This window comes from Sciurus vulgaris (assembly GCF_902686455.1).
Source record: "Sciurus vulgaris genome assembly, chromosome: 1".
NCBI classification, from domain to species: domain Eukaryota; kingdom Metazoa; phylum Chordata; class Mammalia; order Rodentia; family Sciuridae; genus Sciurus; species Sciurus vulgaris.
The window spans coordinates 4,768,429-4,788,211 of NC_136461.1; the positions used below are offsets into that span (position 1 = coordinate 4,768,429).

At 46.9% G+C, this 19,783-nt stretch overlaps 1 protein-coding gene across 23 annotated transcripts in view; it reads left to right on the forward strand.

Moving 5' to 3' along the window:
• The window catches only part of CAMTA1 (calmodulin binding transcription activator 1), a 764,551-nt gene that overhangs the window by 381,093 nt on the left and 363,675 nt on the right, over positions 1–19,783 (forward strand). The gene's annotated exons all lie outside the window — the stretch shown is intronic.

Sequence of the window (19,783 nt, forward strand, 5' to 3'; positions counted from 1 at the left end):
TCTGAGCCAAGGAGAAGCTAGCTCGATAAGCTTCCAGAATGACAAAGGTTGGCAGGGAGGAGAGGAAGGTGGTTGCGATGTCAACGCTTCACGAGATAAAATCTCAGCAGGTCTGAAGGGGGGCCGCTCCCTGCAGATCCTTGCCTGCCTACCCTCGGGGAGGGCCAGTGGAGGTAGGCGGTCCCCGGAGAGCAAGATCTGAAGCACTGTCCTCCTCGAGGACCAGCACAGCAGGTGTCTGTGTGCCAGGTCAGCCGGAGGCGAGGCTGACCGTGGGAAGATTCCTTCTGGGCTCCCTGGACTTTTCTCTGGCCCTAGCTGCTGCCCTGACTGTCCAGTCTGGTGTTTACCCCTCTCTCCTAAGAGTGCCAGGGTATCTCAGAAGCCAGGCCAGATCTTGGCTCCCCACTCCTGCTGGGTCCCCAAACAGACAGGAGCCACCACCCTTAGTGTAGGGACATCACAGGCTTATGTAGGGACGTCACAGGCTATGTATGAGGCATACCATCTTATTCATCCTTGCAAAAAAATCCAGGCAAAGTACATATTATAATACCCAATTTATAGATTAAGAGATCAAGGCTCAGAGAGGGTTTCTCTTGAACCATATTATTGCCACAAGTCAGTAGCAGAGCTGGGACTGGCCCTGGGTCCTCCTGGCTCTGAAGCTCACACTCTGCCCTTATCCCAGTGGCTTCTGGCACCTGGGTGATGTGGGTTGGTTTTCAGGCCCAGCCAACCCATATGTATTCAGCACATACCCTCCACCGTCAGTCCATCATCGGAGGCTCTCTGCCCACCAGTGTCGTGACAGGGTCTCTAGGGGTCTCTGATCTCACCGGGAGACAGAAAGCCCAGTGTGCACTGGAAGAACTGCTAGGCACCTGTGAAATATGCAGGCAGGTACCTAAGGCAGGGTTGGCCTGAAGACATGACAGGAAGCAGGACACGGCAGGAGCCATACAGGTAACAGGGCAGAGATGGGAAATAGCAATGAGCAACAATAATCTGTTGACAGATAGCTCACGTGACTTTAAGCAACAGAGGACCAGAATGGTGACATTGTTTGTATTTCTCCCCGCCCTCTGCAGACTAGATGTTTGCCTCCTGGGGTTGGGGTCTTCTCTGCTCTGGCCTTGAGGTGTGCCTTGCTGTGGGCAGCCGTTCTTTGGGACCTCTGGGTGGTCCTGGGATTGCTGCTGTTGGTAGTCTGATCCAAGGATCCAAGACCTACTTCCTGCCCACCGGGCCTGTTCTTCCATGGAAGGAACTCCCTGGCCGGGACCATCTTTGGACAGAAGTGCCAGCCCATCATCCGTGAACTGCTTTCTAGCTAGAAGCCCAACTTTAGTGCAGTAGTGGTAACAAGCTTATGTGTGGGACTCAGCCTCATTAGAATGATGTTCTTTATTTGGGCACTTAGGCCACATATTTAAAAAAAAAAAAAAAAAGCACCTCTTTTAAAAGTAGGAATGATATTGTAGTTACTGCATTAGGAATTAACAGGGCATGAAATCACTGTCCGCCTCATGGCGATGCCAGATCATTTCAGCTCTGCTTGCAGCCATAAGATAAATAGGTATCTTGCTCGCAGCTGATGGGAAATGTTTTAAAATAGCCAGCCGCAAACATGTATGGTGCCCAAATCAAGTTTGGAAAACAGCAATGACCAGATAAGGAGGAGGCGAGCTGGCTAATGAAACCACTGAGCTGCACAGGCTCTGGAGGGCGGGCCTGCGTACTGCCCCGACGCACTGCTCACGTTTTGCAAAGGACTGTATATCTGTCTGTGGATGGCGGGTTTCCCGCGTGCTCCTCAGGCCCGCCGTGAGCCTCCAGCGGCGCTCGTTCATAACCTGTTTCTGCCCGTGTCCAGGTCCAGATGCCTTACCCTGGTGACTTCCAACTCTTCCAGGGTCCTGCTCCGATTTCCTCCAGTCAGAAGCAGCTGTTTCCTGCCCTTGATCAGGGTAGCACTGTATCTGCCTCTTTGTGATGAAAGAGCTCACTTTGACTTGACATCAGCGCGTCTGTGCCGTAGACTGGTTGAGTATTTGGTTGGTATCTTCTAGGTATTAGGAAGCCTGGATCGGGTGAGGAGGTACTAGTAAGCCATGTGGGGCAAATAGAGGAAAATAAGACGGTGGCATCCCTGAAAAGCTACAGAAACAATACTCATCCAGACGACGTGACTTGGCAATTATTAAAATGACCTGGTCGCTAAAGAAGGTCTAGGAGTATCGGAATGTCTTGCCCTTCCCCCTCCCTAAAGGCAGGCTCTGCACTGGGACCAGGGACCTTGCTCTGAGCAGTGAGGTCTACTGAACCTCCGAGAGCCTCATGATGGCCACCTGGCCTGGCCCCACACTGCACTCAGGCGGGCACCCACCTCGCTCCCACTGGCGGCTCACCTGGGTCCTGGCCCAGGTCTTCTCCTGCCTGGCTTTGAGTAGGGTGGTTAAGGTGTCCTTGTCTTCTGACATCTCCAGTGGAGAAGCCTGTATGTCCAGTGGGCCTCGGACGATCCCCCATGTCTCAGCTGGCTTTTAATCATCTGAATTTGGGGGTAGCTTTCTGTTAAAATGGAACAAGTTAAAAATATCCTGTTACCTGGATGTGCTTTGGTAAAAGGATTCATTCAGGAGTTCAAATCCATAATCTTTCCTTAACTTCTAATTACTGAGCATCCCTGGTGCCATGTCCTTACCCAATTCATATAATTAAAATTTTAGGTAATAAATGGCATTAGCTAGCCATGTTTCCAGATGACAAAGCAGCCCTTTCTGTTCACATTCCATGCTGTTCACATTCCATGCTCTTCACCAGGCCTGGTCAGGAGGTGCTTTAAATTCTGAGGTCTCAGTCTGCTCAGCTGCTGTGACATCAGTGTCCATAGCACACATTTCTCCCGGGCTCTGGGGAGTCCGAAAGTCTGAGATCACACCACAGACAGATGTAGTGACTGTGCAGACTGTCCTGGTCCATGGATGGCACCTTCTGCTGGTGTTCTCACCCGGTGGAAGGGACAAGACAGCCTCCCTGGTCTCCTTCATAAGGACACTCATCCTAGGTGAACCTCATGAGGTCATCACTGAAAGGCCCCAACTCTCCAACTGTGACACTAGGCTTAGTTTCCAACATATGAACTTGGAGGCAGGCACGGCCAGCCAGTGGCCCCTTTTCCCTCACAACAGCCGGTAACAACAGCCTCAGTGAGGATGGCTCTGCAAACTGACTTCACTGTCTTGCTTGTGCATTTTATGTCCATTGTCTCGTTCGGCTACATGACAGTGCCTCTCTTGGGTGGGTACCGTGGCTGTCCTCATCTTAAAAGTTCTATATTTTCAAATACCTAGGGATATTTTAGTTAGAAAAACAAAGGCCGTGGAGATCTCTCTCAGGTTCTGAAGGTACCCTGAATTAAGTCGTGCACACCCCCCTTAGAAAACCAAACAAGCCTGAGCCACCTCGCTCCTCCGCTTTCTCACGTAAAGAACAAGGCCGAGCTGCCTTCAGGACCAATGCAGTGGTGCCTGAGGACGGCTGATGGTTAGGCACCGGGCTTGTGCCAGGCCCGTCCTCACTTTATCCAGGGCTGCTAAAGACCCAGCAGCCCCTGCTGTGCACGTCATGTTCAGAAGCTGGTCCCCAACCCCAGACACCCTGCAAAACCCTGGGTCACCCTTAGCTGTGGTTTGATCCAAGCCCTTTGGGGACTTCTATATTCCCACAGGCGCGTCCCATGGGGTGACGAGCTGCTGGCTCCTGGCAAGAGCTGCCCATTCCACTGTCCCGAAGCTGCAGCTGTCATGCTTCCAGGTCAGGCTCACTGTGACACTGAGCTTCCACTAAGTGTCAGTTTCAGACACATGGTGGCTATTGTTCAGTATGAATATGTCCCATGCTGTATTTGGGATGCACGTGCCCCAAGCAGTGCCCCTGTCCATCTGGACTTGCACTGCTCAGGGCCGCCTCTACTCTATCCGATGACCCTCTGACCGTGAGGACCCTCTGACCGTGAAAGCATTTGCCTGAGTCTCTGCAAGCAGAGACTTGCCTGCTTCGGTGCCGGGCTCAGGAAGACCCAGGAGTGCATGGGCTTCTCTCAGTCAGGGAGGACTCTGGCCACTGTCAGTGGACCCATGTGCTGCCAGGGCTGGGGCCCTTTTGCTCCCTCTGAAAAGGGAATCCCGGGTGCCTCTCAAATAGGCACTGGACCCACCTGCGGCCTGTGCAGGGCCCTGGGAGGAGTGCGGCTTCCACCAGTGCTGTTGGGAGGGGAGCTTGGTAGCGAGACAGACCAGGGAGACCCTGAAGGAGATGTGGTCCTGCCTTCCTCCTGTCTCTGGTAGACGACAACATGTGAAATGTTTTGTGACGTCCTTTTTTCTTAAACTGCACTTGAGCCTTAGTAAGCCAGTGCTCCCTGGCAAAGGTGAGGCCCTGGAAAGCCAACCCGAGGGCTGCACTAGGGCTTGGTCACCCTAACGGCCTGGCTGTCATTGTAGTTTGGCCCACAAGGGCCCAGTGGAAATGTTATCATGTCTTGGGTTGACATGGACCCTTGAATGCCACTGTCAAACCAGCTGAGGTCACTCTGCTGGACCCCAACCTGCAGCAGGCTCAGGTGGGCCCTCTGACACCCCACGTGCACTTTCCGTCCTCAGGGAGAAGCGGGCGTGCATTTTAAAGCCATGATATGTTTTTCCCGTTGGTAAATAACCAGAAGGGTTGTTCGTGCTGGGTAAAGAACATCTCTGGCCTTCACTCTTCTGAATTGTGAAATACCGATCTTCTCCATCTTTTGGTCCCCTCGTATTACTAGGAAACTCTCTCCCGCCGCCTGCTGCCGTGGCTTGTGTCTATGAGGCACCCACACTGCTTTGGTACACATCTCCAGCCTGGCTCCAGGTAGTCACACCAGATGCACTTGAGTTGACCTGGGTTTGTCACCAGCAGAGGGAAGGGGAGGGTGCGCAAGCTACTTAGGCCACTGTCACTCTGTCTGGGTGGTTCCCATGCTGCAGCCCATACCATGGAGGTGGGAGTAGATGAGCAGATAAGGGCTGCGGCTACCTGCGGGAGTGAGCAGAAAGAAGAGGGGACAGCGAGCCACGGTGCTCTGGCCAGGCTACTTTGCGGGCACTAGCTCTGGTCTCAGGTTTCTGCTCCAGGTTCTTTGGGTTTCTGGCAGCTGAGCTTCCCGTGCCTGCCCTCCCGTGATACAAGGGTAGAACTGTACTCAGGAAGCTTCTTGCTCTTTGAGCTTTTCTCCTGGATGGGCAAAATGACCTTCCATTTCCTCTTTACAGTTCTTAGTTCCCACTCTGGGGAAGGCTGTGTGCCTTCAGGGAACGCCTTGCTTCCTATCTCAAAGACTGGCATCCCACTCCTGCAAAACCCTAGATGCTGCAGAAAGGGCAGCCATCACGGCGCTCCTTGGAGCATCAGGGATGGCAGGATCTGCTTCGTCGCGGCCCGTTGGACTGCAGAGTGTCCTAGGTCTGGGTCCCTGCCTGGCTATCTCAGGGGAAGTCTTTGTGTTAGGCAGGCCACGTGGTTCACCTGTACCTGCACTTGACTCGTGTCATCCTCTTGCTACTGGTAGGGTCCTGCCTGGGGGGTCTAACCACCCGCTGGGCTAAACTTTTTTTATTTTATGAAAAACATCAAAAGGAAATTTTCAAAAGTTGGTATTTGATTCCTGAAATCCCTGATTATATGGCTTGAGCCTGTCATTCTTCATTCTGCCCTTGGCAATGAAGGATCAATAGCTGGTTCCCAAAAGCAGAACACACCAACTAGCAAGTCCCTCAGCCTTCCGTTATCCAGGGAAACAGCCCTGCCCATGTGTTCTTAGCTACTCTGAATAGGACCCTGCCTATCCCTTCACTGCCAAGTCTTGTGCTTGGCATGGTACTTGGTACACATTTGGTGCTCATTAAATATTTTTTTAATGAATGAATTTTGAATAAATGGACTTTTGCTGTAAAGGGTCAAACTGAATATTTTTTGGCTTTGTGACCAGATGGTCTGTTGTAAGAATTCAGTTCTGCCATCGTGACATGGAAGTCGTCACTGAGATAGTTAAGGATCGAATGTGGCTGTGTTCCAATAAAACTTGATTGACAGAGGCAGGCTGTGGCCACACTCAGGTCACGGGAGTAGCTTGCCCACCCCTGTTTTAGGGTATGGCGATGGTTTGTCGAAGGGGTGGGGTGTCAGGGGAGCTGGGAGGGCTTGAGGGTGTCATCAGGACTTCCACAGGAAGGACTTCAGTGGGGCACCAGAGTGTCCCTGCATTCATGTTCATAGTGGGACACTGATGTGTTGTTCACGCTCAGCTTGCATTTCTGCTAGGAATTAGTATTTTACTCACAATATACCTGGGAGGGGTTCCTTTTTTTTCCTTTATTTTCACTGGCAAAATGTCTGCAGGCATAGACTTATTTGCTTCACCCCCAGTTGTCCTCAGCCAGGAAAAGTCAGGCAGTGTCTCTTGCAGAGAGCAGTTGAGTGGAAGTGGAAGTGTCCTTTCTCTCCGGGAGGCAGGGGTGCTGCTGCGCAGCATTATGGGAGCACCCGGCCAGTCTCAGTGATGTACCCTGAGCTCTCTGGCAGTGTGTGGTTTTGTGAGACTGACTGGGATGTCACTGAAGAGGAAAGGGGACCTGCCCACTCCTTAGGCTTGAAGTGCTTAAAAGGAGCCCACCCAGTTGGATGTGGCAAAGTCCCTCTCGGATGGTGACTATGGGAGGTGCAGATGTGACTTGTGCATGTTTAAGTGCTTACACAACAGCACGAGAAAACTGCAGGTTCCCTTTCATCCTGGTGCTGCCATTTCCATACAGCTTTTTGATGGATGCAGGAGGTAGACATTTATTACAAAAGCACAAGAGATGTCGACTCCGTGAATGGATTATTTAGAATTCATTTTATTAAATATTCTAGGTGGCGTGTGATAAACTGAACCTCTATTGGTTTGCAGTTTAATGATTCCTGTGTCCGTGGTGGTGAGAAGGAAAGCAAAGATTGGGCTTGCCATTTCCGAGGGACGAGGTGGATTATTGTTAGATTTGGAACAGGCCTCTGGAGGAGCCCCCTGCAGAGACCGCAGGTGCGACAGTCCCTTCTCTGTGGAACCCTGGTGCTTTACTTAGGGAAGCAGAAATCCCACAGCACGTGGCCGTGGGCTCCCCTCCCTCTGGCTGCTCACATCCTCACTAGGGATGTTGCTTTTTCCCCTTCCTTGGTGTATTGTGTCCATAGTTCTTCGGTCTCCATGCCCCCACCCCCCATGCTGAAAAGCTCTGCTGGGGTCTTCACGCTGGAGATGCCTTATTTAAACTGGGCTAGTGGCTTCATCCTGGCCCTTTCGTTTGAAACATCACAAGCTGTTTAACTTCCTGGAGCTCACTGTGAGGGTGCATTAGACCTCAGAACTGAACGGCAGCGAGGCCGCTCGTGGGGCAGGAGTGCCTGAGTCAGGGCGCACCAAAGCCAAGGCGCAGCTCAAAGAGCAGGTCAGGGCGGAGGGTGGCAGGTCAGGTGCTTGGCTCCCGAGGGCTCTGGGGCCACTCTCTTTCTCAGATGCTGTGAGCCGGGTGGAAGTTGGCAGTGCCACATGGCTGTGTGGCTGTGCAGCCCAGCACCGGAGGGTAGACCGCGCTCCAGGGGACGTTCAGCAGCTGCCGGAGCACATGTCTCACAGTGACACTTCAACAGTGCTCACCTGGCAGCTTGGGTTTCAGAGTGCTCCATGACTTCCTTTGCTTTGCACAATAGTAGGCATTGCTGCATGCCGTCACCTCTTCACCATGTCACTGGGGAAGCAGAACTGGGAACTCCCAAACCCTGCTCCCGCTTCCCCAGGACCCCTCGCGCCCACGAGCTACACACAGCATGGCGCTCCAGGGGTACTATGCCTGCCCCCCATCCCGCCACATGCTTTATATGTGCAGTTGGGCCTGATTTTCCATATAAGTCCACGTCAGTGTGGTTTCCCAAAAGAACGACGCTGAGCTCTTCAGCGGTTATTTCCTACCAACAGAGTCTGCTTGACTTTCCACGCGCTAATCAGTCCACAAGGAAGTGAGTTCCGCTGCTGACCTTTAATTCTTTAATTGCTGTGAAATCGCTGAAAGGGTTTTAAATTCCAGCCTCCCCGTAAAGGTGGGCATGACGAGGCTCCCTCGTCTCCGCGGCACAGTGCTGCCTTTGCGCCCCTTGGCTCTGTTCTCAGCAAACGCCTTCCTGTCTCCTCCCCTCCTCTCCCTGCCATTTGCCTCCTCCTCTCGGGTCTCCCAGCACCTCACATAGTAGGGCTCACCTTCAGCACCGGAACATCTGGAGGGGGCACACCTGAGCTTCTGGTGCCCCGGGGCGGGGGGTGGCGGAGCAGAGGTCTGTGCCGCCGGGCGTCAGATGACAGCAACCTGGTTCCACCGCAGGGCTGATCACATTTGCCTTTTCCTGGAAGGCGATTAAGTAACCGCATCGAAGCAGCTTCTCCCTCAAATTAATGAATACTTTCAGACACAATATGAAATGTTTGGAAACGAGATGCAACACAGGATTTTGGCCGTATTTTTTCCCTTTCACAACACCTGGCAATAAAATTCTCAGGCTAAATACCAGATGAGCGGGCGCTTCATTATGTATAGCAACTTCGTCTATAACTTTTTTAAGCCCTCCAGATGGAAGCACGGTATAAATGTAGAGAGGCTGAGAAGGGAAATGAAAATAAATGCACTAAGAAATAAAGAATCTGTTTTTTATACTTTCTTTTGCAAATAGTGTTTGCAATGACATATTGTGAATGGACTGAATTATAACAAAAACAGAAATGAAACAGAGCTCGGGGGTAGGAAGAGCCATTGTTACACTGACTTTAACTGATATAATGCAGAGCCACGCTTTTTACACTCAATTAGTTTGCACATTGTGTTGGACACAAACCAGAATGTAGAACATTTTTGGGTTTTGTTTTTACATGATTAAGGGAGATGAGATGAAATAAATTCAGTAAATTACCCTCCATTCCTTTTTGGTCTGCGATGTGTGTGTTTTATTTTTTCCTTACCCCTGGTGCCGAGAGAATGGGCCTCCATCCTCTGGGTGGAGGGGCGGGGCCGGCAGAGGCCAACCTCACCCTGTTCCCAAACAAGATATTCCTCAGCAAGACTGGTGGGTTTCCAGTGGAGTTCCTTCTCCCACATCAGGGCCATGTTTTGCTGCATAAACAAGGTTGTGAATCAGAATTTATTTGCATCTGGTGTTTGACTGCATTTCCTGCTTCGGCTTTGAGGAAGGGGAGCGGGCTCCACAGAGGCCAACAGATGTCAGAGAGCATTTAGGCGGCAGAAGTGTTTCCAAGACTGTGTATTTCAAGATCCTTGTTTAATTTATTTTGCTTAATTATCCTTCCTTGCATTTTTAATGCTGCTAATATGGTAATATTAAGAATTTCAGTGTGTGATTATGTGTTGCTCATTTCTGGATCTGAGAGGCGAAGGGAAGTGTGGGTTGGTGCTGTGAGCCAGGAGCAGAGGAACTGGGGACCCAGCCTGGCGCCTTTCCATGATAGTGCTAGCTGTCTTCCAGGAGGGTCCAGGGAGGACTGGGCTTCCCTGCAGACGGCTGAGACGAGCTGCAGACAAGTCCCCTGGGCATTCTGACTTGGTTGGCCTGGGTGGGCCCGGGGCACCCTTTACAGCAATCCCCTGCAAGGCCAGTGCTGCTGGGCTGCGGATCCTGCCTGAGTGTTGAGGACAGGAAGAGAGGGAGTGGCAATACATCCCACAGCTGCTGGCCACCTGGGCCCCACACCAGGACCGTGCCTGCCCACTGGGCCCTGTCCACCATGTCCAGGCACGCAGTGTCCCTCGGGCGCAGAAGGTGTGGGGAAGGCCCCTGCTCAGACTCTGGCTTTTAAAAAGTTCATCCTCATTTTCATTGGTGCAAAACGAAGGCCACCCTGGTGTCACACACTCTGCGATTCTGTGCTTGATATTCCGAACCACAAGCACTAAAAAGAAAACAATGAGAGAAACCTGTTATAGGTATAATATCCAATTAGAATTATTTTTTACTCCAAAAAGCACATCAAATAAATAATGCAGTTTATGTTACTTCTAGAAAATGCAGCAGCATTAGTTAATTTACATAAATTATACAACTCATTATCTTTGTTTATAAAAAGCCTTAGCAATATTTTGGCTTATGGATGGAAAACGGGGAAAGCATCCCAGATTTCAGTTCAGACTAGTTTTCCTTTCCTGCAGTCAGTCACCTTGTTATTTATTTACAGAAAGAGCGTCAGACAGATCCCCTTAGGAGAGCTGCCCTTTTCTGATGATGAATGAAATGTCTCACATTCACCTTTTGTTTATAAAAAGTTTAATAAATACAATGAATGAATCCAGGAGTCCAGAGCAGCGGGCCCCTTCCTCTGCTGACTCCAGCATCTCCAGGCTGGGGAGGGGGTTTCCGGAAAGGGAGAGGGTCTCCCAGGCCTCTCTGCTGTCTTTTCTCAGGCAGGCTGGGGTGAGCATGCAGTGTCTCTGGCCTGTGTGTCAATGTTAGCTGCTGGTCTTTTCCTGCACCCCTAAGCCAGTAGCCACGAACCATCCGCTGCTACCGAGCACTTGAAATGTGGTTTGTCTAGATCGTAGCATGTTCTAAGTGTAGAGCCCATACTTTGTTTCCAAAACTTAGTATGGAAAAAAAAAGTTAAATAACCCATGAATATTTTTATTACATGTTGAAATAATACTTTAAACATATTGGCTAAATAAAATGTATATTAAAATGGGTTTTGCATTTTTTTCCCTGATTTTTTTACTTTCCTGTTGCCAACTACTGCTGTGAACGTGGCCTGTCTCATCTGCGGGGACTACAGTTGACTAACAAGGAGGCTGGAAGCCTCCATTGCTCTTAAGCACGCCGTGATTTAGGCTGAGTGTGATTCCTCTCCCAGCCCTGCCTCAGGCTCTGACTTACAATCAGAAACTTAGGATGCGTCGCCGTGAAAAGGGCAGGGCTTGCTCGATGGTTTGGTTAGAGATTTGAAGGGCACTCAGGAGAACAACATGCTCTAAGAAGATTGAGCTCTTCTCCCTCAACGACGCTTCGCTCTTGCTTCCAGCTTAACCATTAAAGACTTTGCCCATGGATGGAGGAGCCCTGCCCCTGGTTGTTTCCAAGAGGAAACTGGCAAATCAAAAATTCTGCATTGCTCATGCAGATCCACTCGGAGGGCTAAGGACTGGCCTGCCCGAGGGGGCTCGCGGATGAGCGTGCCTCAGCTGTGGGCAACCTGGGCCTGGCCTCGAGCTAGGCTATCTGACAGTGTGTCCAGGTCGTAACCTGGTGGCAGTTGGGCTTCTGGATGGGCACACCACCACGGAGCTCACCCAGGCTAAGCCCGCAACCCAGAAACAGAGATTCCAGACTAAGATTTCTGCCACTGCTCAATTGATAACACCTTATTTAATTCCTCTGTCCATCCATTCATTGAAGGAAACTGATCACAAGGCCACCGTGTGTCAGAGCTTTGCCCGGCCCTGGAGATACAGTGGTACACACACCAGATGTGCTCTCTGTCCCCTCGAAGTTTCCAACACAGTGGACTTCATGGTGGGAGTGGGGGACAGGCAGGACGTGGTAAGCAGCCGGCCCCTGGGACCCCTGAGAGGAGGCTGAGGGTAACTCCCAAGGCTCAGGCCCAGATGCCAGCACTGGCCTCAGAAGTCCATAGGTCTAGGTGAGGCAGGAGCAGTCGACCTGTGACTTGAAAGAGGAAGGGCCCTGGCAGGGAAGAGTAGGAGGGGTGCATTCAGGGGATGGGACAGTATGTCCCCCTCAGGTTGGGAGTACCTGAGCTGTGTACTGACAGAGCGACGGCCTGGAGAGCAGCAGACAGGAGAGGGTGGCGTGAGGGGTGGCTGGAGGCCAGACTCCGGTGCTCCAGGGCTCAGCTGAGGGATGACACTTGGATTCGGTTCCCAGGATCATGGGAAGCCTATGGCAGGATGGTAGCAGTGATCTGGGGCCAATGGGAAATTCTGCATGGGGTCCTTCACCCTGGCCAGGTGATACTGGGCTGCTCGCTCTGCCACTTGGGTGTTGGTTTCCTCGTCTGTGAAGTGGAAGGGCTGGGGGAAAAGGGAGGCGGGCCAGAACGTCCCTGCTATGTGAAGCGTCATGATTCGGAGTGCTCCGTCTGGCCCCTCTCTGAGCTGATTCACCTTCCTGTCCCCTGGGACTGATTTGAGAAGAACTGGCATTTCCGTGCACTCTTTGGCTTGCACGTCTGTGAGTTCTTTGGCTTTGTGAGACGGGAGACGACAGGTCCTTGCTGTGCTGGTGTCACAGTGGGGTGCCCAGGCTCCCTCAGTTCATCTCGGGTGGGACAGGCTTCTGTACTTTTCAGAAGCTTCCTGGGTGGTTGTCTTCATGTCAGCCAGATTACAGACCCCCAAATGGTTGGGCCTCTATCAGGGGAGAAAGAGGACCCTTAGCCAGATGCCTGCAATACATAGGACTTCCTGGGACCACCCCAATTCAAATGTCCACATCCAGTGTGTCACTGGGAGGTTACGCTCTCACCATTTTGCACGTGACAGATCTCTTGCACCCTACAGAGCAGACAGTTCTTTGGTAGACCAAGGGGCTTGCTGGTGGATTCTTGTCATGCACTGACAAGTCATTTGTGAGAAGGCACACGGATCAGTTGTCCTGAGTGCTGCTAATGAAGATTTGGGATCTCAGGACGCAGTTGGTGAGCATTTCTGCTGTATGTCCCCTACCCCTTGCCTGCACACCAGGGAGCCAGCTGAGACTCTGCATGAAACTTAAGAACTTAAGGCGGGAGCCATGTGGAAATCCCAACCCTCTTGTGCACCTCTCCAAGGGCCCAAGACCTCCTGTGGTCTAGGAACTCTAGTGAACAGGCAGTCCCACCCAAAGCAGCAGGAGCGCTCAATAGAATCTGTGAAGCAACTGGGTCAGACACTGGGCAACCAGCAGCGCAGGACTGGGGGACCTGAGCTGAGTGACAGGAATGCCAGCTTTCCAGCCAGAGGCTCTTTCCATGCAGCAGTGTGGGCGTGGGTAGGAGAGCAGGGCGGACCGGACCAGTGAGATGAGTAGGTGGAGGATGGAGTCAGGGAGCAGGCGACAGGGGCTTCTAGGGCAAGTGCTGGGACGACAGAGGCGAGATAAGCAGAGGAAGCAGGACACTGGAGCTTGTGGCTAGACACTAAGCTACACCATCCTTGGGTGAAACTCCACAAGGTTGGTCATGACAACCCTTGGAGCTAGTTCTCAGCTCAGCAGGTTCAGACTGGCCTGTGGGAAGAGATGCTAATAAATACGCTTAGTAGAGACTCCAGAAGGATCAGCCTTCAATCATAGGGTTAAATTCTCCCTGGAGTGAAAACAGCTTTAGATGCACCCTGTCAAAGCACAGCAGCGAACCTCAAATGAGCAAGCCGATCTGAGAGTAATGAAGGTGCCTGACAAGGCAAAATTCAACATTCTTTAAAGTAAAATAACAAAATCCACACTCAACAATATATTATTCACAATGCTCAGCACTCAATAAAAAGTTATTAAACATGAAAGAAACATGAAAACATGACCTATATACAGGAGAAAAATCAGTCAGTAGGAAAGAAGCCTAAATAATACAGAAATGAAATTCAAAGACAAGGACTTTAAAGCAGCCAATATAAATATCCTCAATATATAATCTATAAAAATCCTCAATTATTTAAAGGAAATAGATGAACAAAGTGAGAAGTGAGGTAAGGGCCAATTAGAATTTCAGAGCTGGAAAACAATACCTACAGTGAAAATCTCTGGTATCTATTGATATTTAACCAATTACCACACACAGAGCACCCTGAAAGAATACACATGCATTATCTCAGTTTTTGAGGGTCAGAATCCAGGCAGAACTCAGCAGCAGCTTCTTCATTGGGGCCTTACACAAAGCTGGAATCAAGGTGCTACCAGAACTGAGGTATCATCCAAAGGCCCAAATGAGGAGGACATGCTTCTGGGCTTTCTCGTTTGTTGTAAGAATTAGGTTCCTTACCAGATGTTGGACCAGGACTTTGTTCTTAGCTGGCTAATGGCCACAGGCCACCTCCACTACCTTGTTACATGGACCTCTCCAACATGACAGCTTGTTTCATACAAATATGCCAGTCGAAAACACAACAGAGTGTGCTAGCAAGACAGAAATCACCGTTTCTTGTAATCTGATTGCAAAGTGACGTCTTGTTATCTTTGATGTGTCCTATGGCTAGCAGCAAGTCACCAATGTGCCCTCAATCAAACAAGGTGAGATTATACCAGGGGATGAATACCAGGAGTCATACACTCAGGATCCTACAATCTGGCTGTCACAATGGACTTGATAGCAGGTTTGACAAAGTATAAGAAAAGAATCAGTCACTTGAACCTGAAGCAGTAAGAACTACTCAAACAAAAACACTCAAGGAAAGAGAAACAGAAGAGGGGGTTGAGGATGGCAGAGCATTAAAGAACTGTGGAACAATATCCAGTGATCTAGCATATGTACGATTGGAGCCCAGACGTGGCTGCCAAAGCAAAACATCTCAAAGAAATCATGGTCAAGGTTTTCCCAAATTTGATGAAAACTATGAAGTTATAGATCCTAGATGTACAGTGAACCTAAACACAAAGCAAGAGAAATACAAAGAAAGAACACTGAGAAATATAATCAAATTACTGAAAACTAGCAGTAAAGAGGAAATCTTTCAATTAGCAGAGAAAAATAGACATTACAAAAATAAGAATTACCTCTGATTTCCCATCATGAATACTACAATCTAGAAGACAATGAAACTTTTTAAATTGCTAAGAGGAAAAAAAAAATTCAACCTAGAATTCTATATTCAGTAAATGTATTCTTTAAAGATGAAGATAAAGACATTTTTAGACCAAAAAAGAAAAAGCTGAGAGAAGTTATTGCTGGCAGACTGATACTACAAGATGTATTAAAGGAAACTCCTGAAGCCAAAAGAAAATGTTACCAGATGAAAATTCATACACAAAGGAACGTGGAGCTCCTGAAATGGTAAACGTGGGCAAACAGAAGATACCTTCCTTCTTCATTCCTAAATTTTTTCTTTAGACTACATATAAGCAAAACTTATGGGAAAGTTATTGTTCTTAATGCCTGTGTCAAAAAAGAAAATGATCTCAATCAGTCCCTCAACCTTCCACCACAGGATATTAAAAAAGAAAAGCAAAGTAAACCCGAAATGAGTCAAAGGAAGGCAGGATGGACTGGGTGTTTCTGTCCACCTCAATTCTTAGACTGAAACCCTCACCCCCAGTGTGGCTGTTTGGAGATGGGCCTCTAAGGAAGCAATTGTCCTTCAATGAGGTCATATGGGTGGGGCCCCCATTCAGCAGGATGGTGTCCTTTTAAGAAGAGACATCAGAGAGCTCACTTTCTCTTTCCAAGTGTGTTCCAAGGAAAGCCTGTGTGGGACCGAACAAAAAGGTAGTCGTCTACAAGCTGTGACGAGAACCCAAACAGAAATCAAGTTCTCTGGCACCCCGATCATAGACTTCTAGCTTCCAGAACTGTGAGAAATAAACTTTCGTTGTTTAAGCCACCCAGTCTGGCCTTATGTAGCATCCCGAGAAGACTAACACATAAAGGACTAGTAAAGATCAGAGTGGAAGGGAGGGAAACCATAGGGAAAAAGCAAGAAAATCAAAGTTGGTTCTTTCAAAAGATCAACCAAATGGACAGAACTTCAGCTAGACTGACAGAAAGAGGAAGGAGAGAGGGAGGGAGGGAGAAAGGGACAGAGGAAGGGGGAGGAAGGAGGAAAGAGCCTCAAGTAGCTAAATCAGGACTGTAAGAGCGACATCATACTGATCCACAGAAATAAAAGGATTATAAAAGGAATAATATGAACAGCTATATGCCAACTAATGAGATAAACTTAGATGAAATGGGCAGAATCCTAGAAAGGTATGATTATTGAAATTAACTCACAAAGAATAAAGAATCTGAGAAGACCTAAAACAATTAGAGATATTAACTTTAAAATATTCTGACAAAGAAAAACCAAAGACCAGATGGATTCATTGGTGAATTCTACCAAACATTTAAAAAATAATTAACATAAATCATTCACAAAGTGTTTCAGGAAAGAGAAGAGGCGAGAACATTTTAGTTGTATTATTATACACTAAATAAATAATTTGTAAGTCAAATTTAGAAAATAATTTCAGTTATAAATAATGGCATCAGGAAGAATCAAATAGTCATGGATAAAATTTTTAAAAAGCACAAGACTTATAAATGGAAACTATAAAAACTATTGAAAGAAATTAAAAATCTAAATGAATAGAAAGACAATTCATGTTCATGAATCACAAGACTTAATATTGTTAAGATGGTAACAGTTCCCAATTTGATCTTCAGATGCAATACAGACCTTCTCAAAATCCCAGCTGCCTTTTTAAAAATCGAAATTGGCAAGCTGAACCTAAAATTCATATGGAGATGCGAGAAGCCTGGAGTAGTTAAAATAACCATAGAAAGAATGACAAAGTTGGAAGAGTAAAAAATTTTCAACGTTGAAACTTACTACAACATCATCGCGATCAAGGCAGTGAATCACTGGCGTAAGGGTAAACATACTGCCCAATGGAATAAAATCGAGAGTCTGCTGATAGTCAATTGATTTCTGACAAAGGGGCCCAGGCATTTGAATCATGGCAGAAGTCTTCAGCATATGGTTCTGGGGCAACTGGATATACTCATGTTTAAAAAGAAATTTGGGGCCCTGCCTCACACCTACATAATAAAGAAATGCAAAATAGGTAACAGACTTAAATATAAAAGCAAAAATGATAAAAGTCTTAGATGATAACATAGGAATGTATCTTAGTGACTTCAGGTTGGAAAGTATTTCTTAATATGGCCCAAAACATTGGTGATTAAAGACTGATAAGTTGGACTTCATGAAATGAAAATCCTTTGTGCTTCAAAGAATGCTATCAAGAAGCTGAAAACGTAACCTACAGCCTGGGGAAAAAAAGGTGCAAAAATATTTCTGATAGAGGACGTACATCTGGAACATATGAAGAATTTTTATAATTTAATAATAAAAGCCACTAAATTAAAGATAGACAAATAACGTGAATAAGACATTTGCCCCCAAAAGATACATGAAGGGTCAATAAATAAATGAAAATATGTTCAACGGCATCATTACTCATCAGAGAAGTCAAAACCACAATGACGTGCCACACCCTGCCCACCAGGAAGGCTGGAGAAAGAGCAACAATAACCACCGCTGATAAGCTTGCACTGTTATAGGTCGAGAGTCTGCAACCCTCACCTGTGACTGACAGGCATGGGAGTGGTGGTGCTCTGTGGAGAACAGTTTGACAGCTTCTCAGAATATGAGCATGGAACTCATACATGGCCCAGAAGTCCACTCACAGGTATATGCTCAAGAGAAATGAGAACGTGTTCACAACTTGTACACCGATGTTCATGGCAATATCACTGATAATAGCCAATGAGTAGAAACTACTAGGAAATATTTGGCAATAAAAAGGAATGAAGTACTCCCACATACTACAACATGGATGAGTTTCTGAATGTTATTCTAAGTGAAAGAAGTCAGTCATAAAAGATCATATATTATGTGACACTATTACATGAAATGCCAAGAATAGGGTGATCCATAAACACAAAGTGGCTTGAGAATTATCCAGGATTGGAGGGGTGCGTGGTGGGTGTCTGCTAGTGGGCATAAGGTGAATACTGGGGTGATGAAAATGTTTCAAATGAGATTATGGTGATGTTTGCATATGGCTGTCAACATATGAAAGACATTGAAGTGTACTTTTATTTATTTATTTTTTTGGGTACCAGGGATTGAACTCAGGGGCACTCAACCAATGAGCCACATCCCCAGCCCTGTTTTGTATTTTATTTAGACACAGTCTCACTGAGTTGCTTAGGACCTTGCTTATGCTGAGGCTGGCTTTGAACTTGTGATCCTCCTGCCTTAGCCTCCTGAGTCACTGGGATTGTAGGCTTGTGCCACTGCACCTGGCTGAAGTATACTTTAAATGGGTGAATTTGATGGTGTGTAAATTACACCTCAATATAAAGTACTGAAAATGAATTGATTGATGTCTTAAAGAAAAACTACATAGAAGCAAAACACGTGACACCAAGAGTACAGAGGAAAACAGAGGAAGGTGACATTCTCACGTTATGACTGGTGGAGAGCTGTGACATTTTTGAAGGTAGAATACTGTAATCAAATATAGATATTGCAAATCAAGCATGACCACTAAAAATGAAGAGACACAGCTGAGAAGCTAACAGTGGCAATTAAGTGGAATACTCAAAACTACTCAAGTTATGAAAAGAGGAAAATGAATCAGGACAGATAGAAAACAAAGAGCTAGATGGTGGAGTTGAACCAGCATTATCTATGATTACATCAACTGTGAATGGCTCAAACTTTCCCGGTAAAAGTTAGAGACTATCAGACGAGACAGTAAAGCAACACCCATGCTTTCCAGGAAATACACTCTGACAAGAAAGGCACAAACCAGTGAGGAGGAAAAAGGCAGAGTGCACAGATGCTAACAAGAATGCTAATGTGACTATTTATCAAGTAGAGGAGACTCCAGGGTAAGGAACACTACTCATCATAAAGAGGGGCATTTCATGACCATAAATAGGCAGAGCAGTCCTCACGGAGGCATGCACCTAAATAAGCAGCTTTCAGTAGACTTTGAAGTGACAAAGGAAGGGATGAATGAATTCACAATTAAAGTGAGAGATGTCAACTTCCCTTTGTTTAGTGGTGAATAGAATGTATAGGCAGCAAATCAGTAAAGACACTGAGAAGAATAACACTGTCAACCAACTCAGTCTAACTGGCATTTTTTAAACAAATACCTGACCATGGAAGGATATACATTCTTCCCAGCTTCGTGGAAACCATTTACTAATACAGACCAAGGTGCCATAAAACAATCTCATTAAACTTATAATGATTGCTATCTGTTTTTCTGACAGTAACCGAATTAATTTAGAATTAAATAGCCAAACAGATATCTAAAAAAATTCCAAATATTTGGAGATTAAACAACATACCTCTGAGGGCAAAAGAAAAAAAAATCACAAAAGAAGTTATAAAATATTTTAAATAAGTGAAAATTAAAAGCCAACATATAAAATGTGTGTGATGCAGCTAAAGCAGATCTTAGAAACTTTCAGATATAAGAATTTGTATTATGTGCCTTAAAACCAATGAATATAATTCATATGATCAAAGATGTAAAAGATGACCTAAGCTTTCACATTTAGAAGTTATAATGAGATAATTAAAATCAAAGTAAGTTTAAAAAAGATAGTATTAAGATAAAAATAAAAATCAATAATACAGCAAGTAGACATACAAACAATGGGAAAAATTTATAAAATAAAAACTATCCTCTCTTCAAAGATCAATACAGTTTTTGAAGAGATCGATACATTTTTTTAAAAAAGATCAATAAATTGATGTCTGTAGCTAGTCTGATCAAGAAACAAGAACAAAGTATTACTATCATAAATGAAAAAGGCTGCATCACTAGAGATACTATACACATAAAAAGTATAGTAAAAGAATACCATGAAAATTTTACAGTGGAAAATTTGGCAACTTAGATGAAATGGATACATTCTTGAAAATCAAAATTACTCAAATTGACA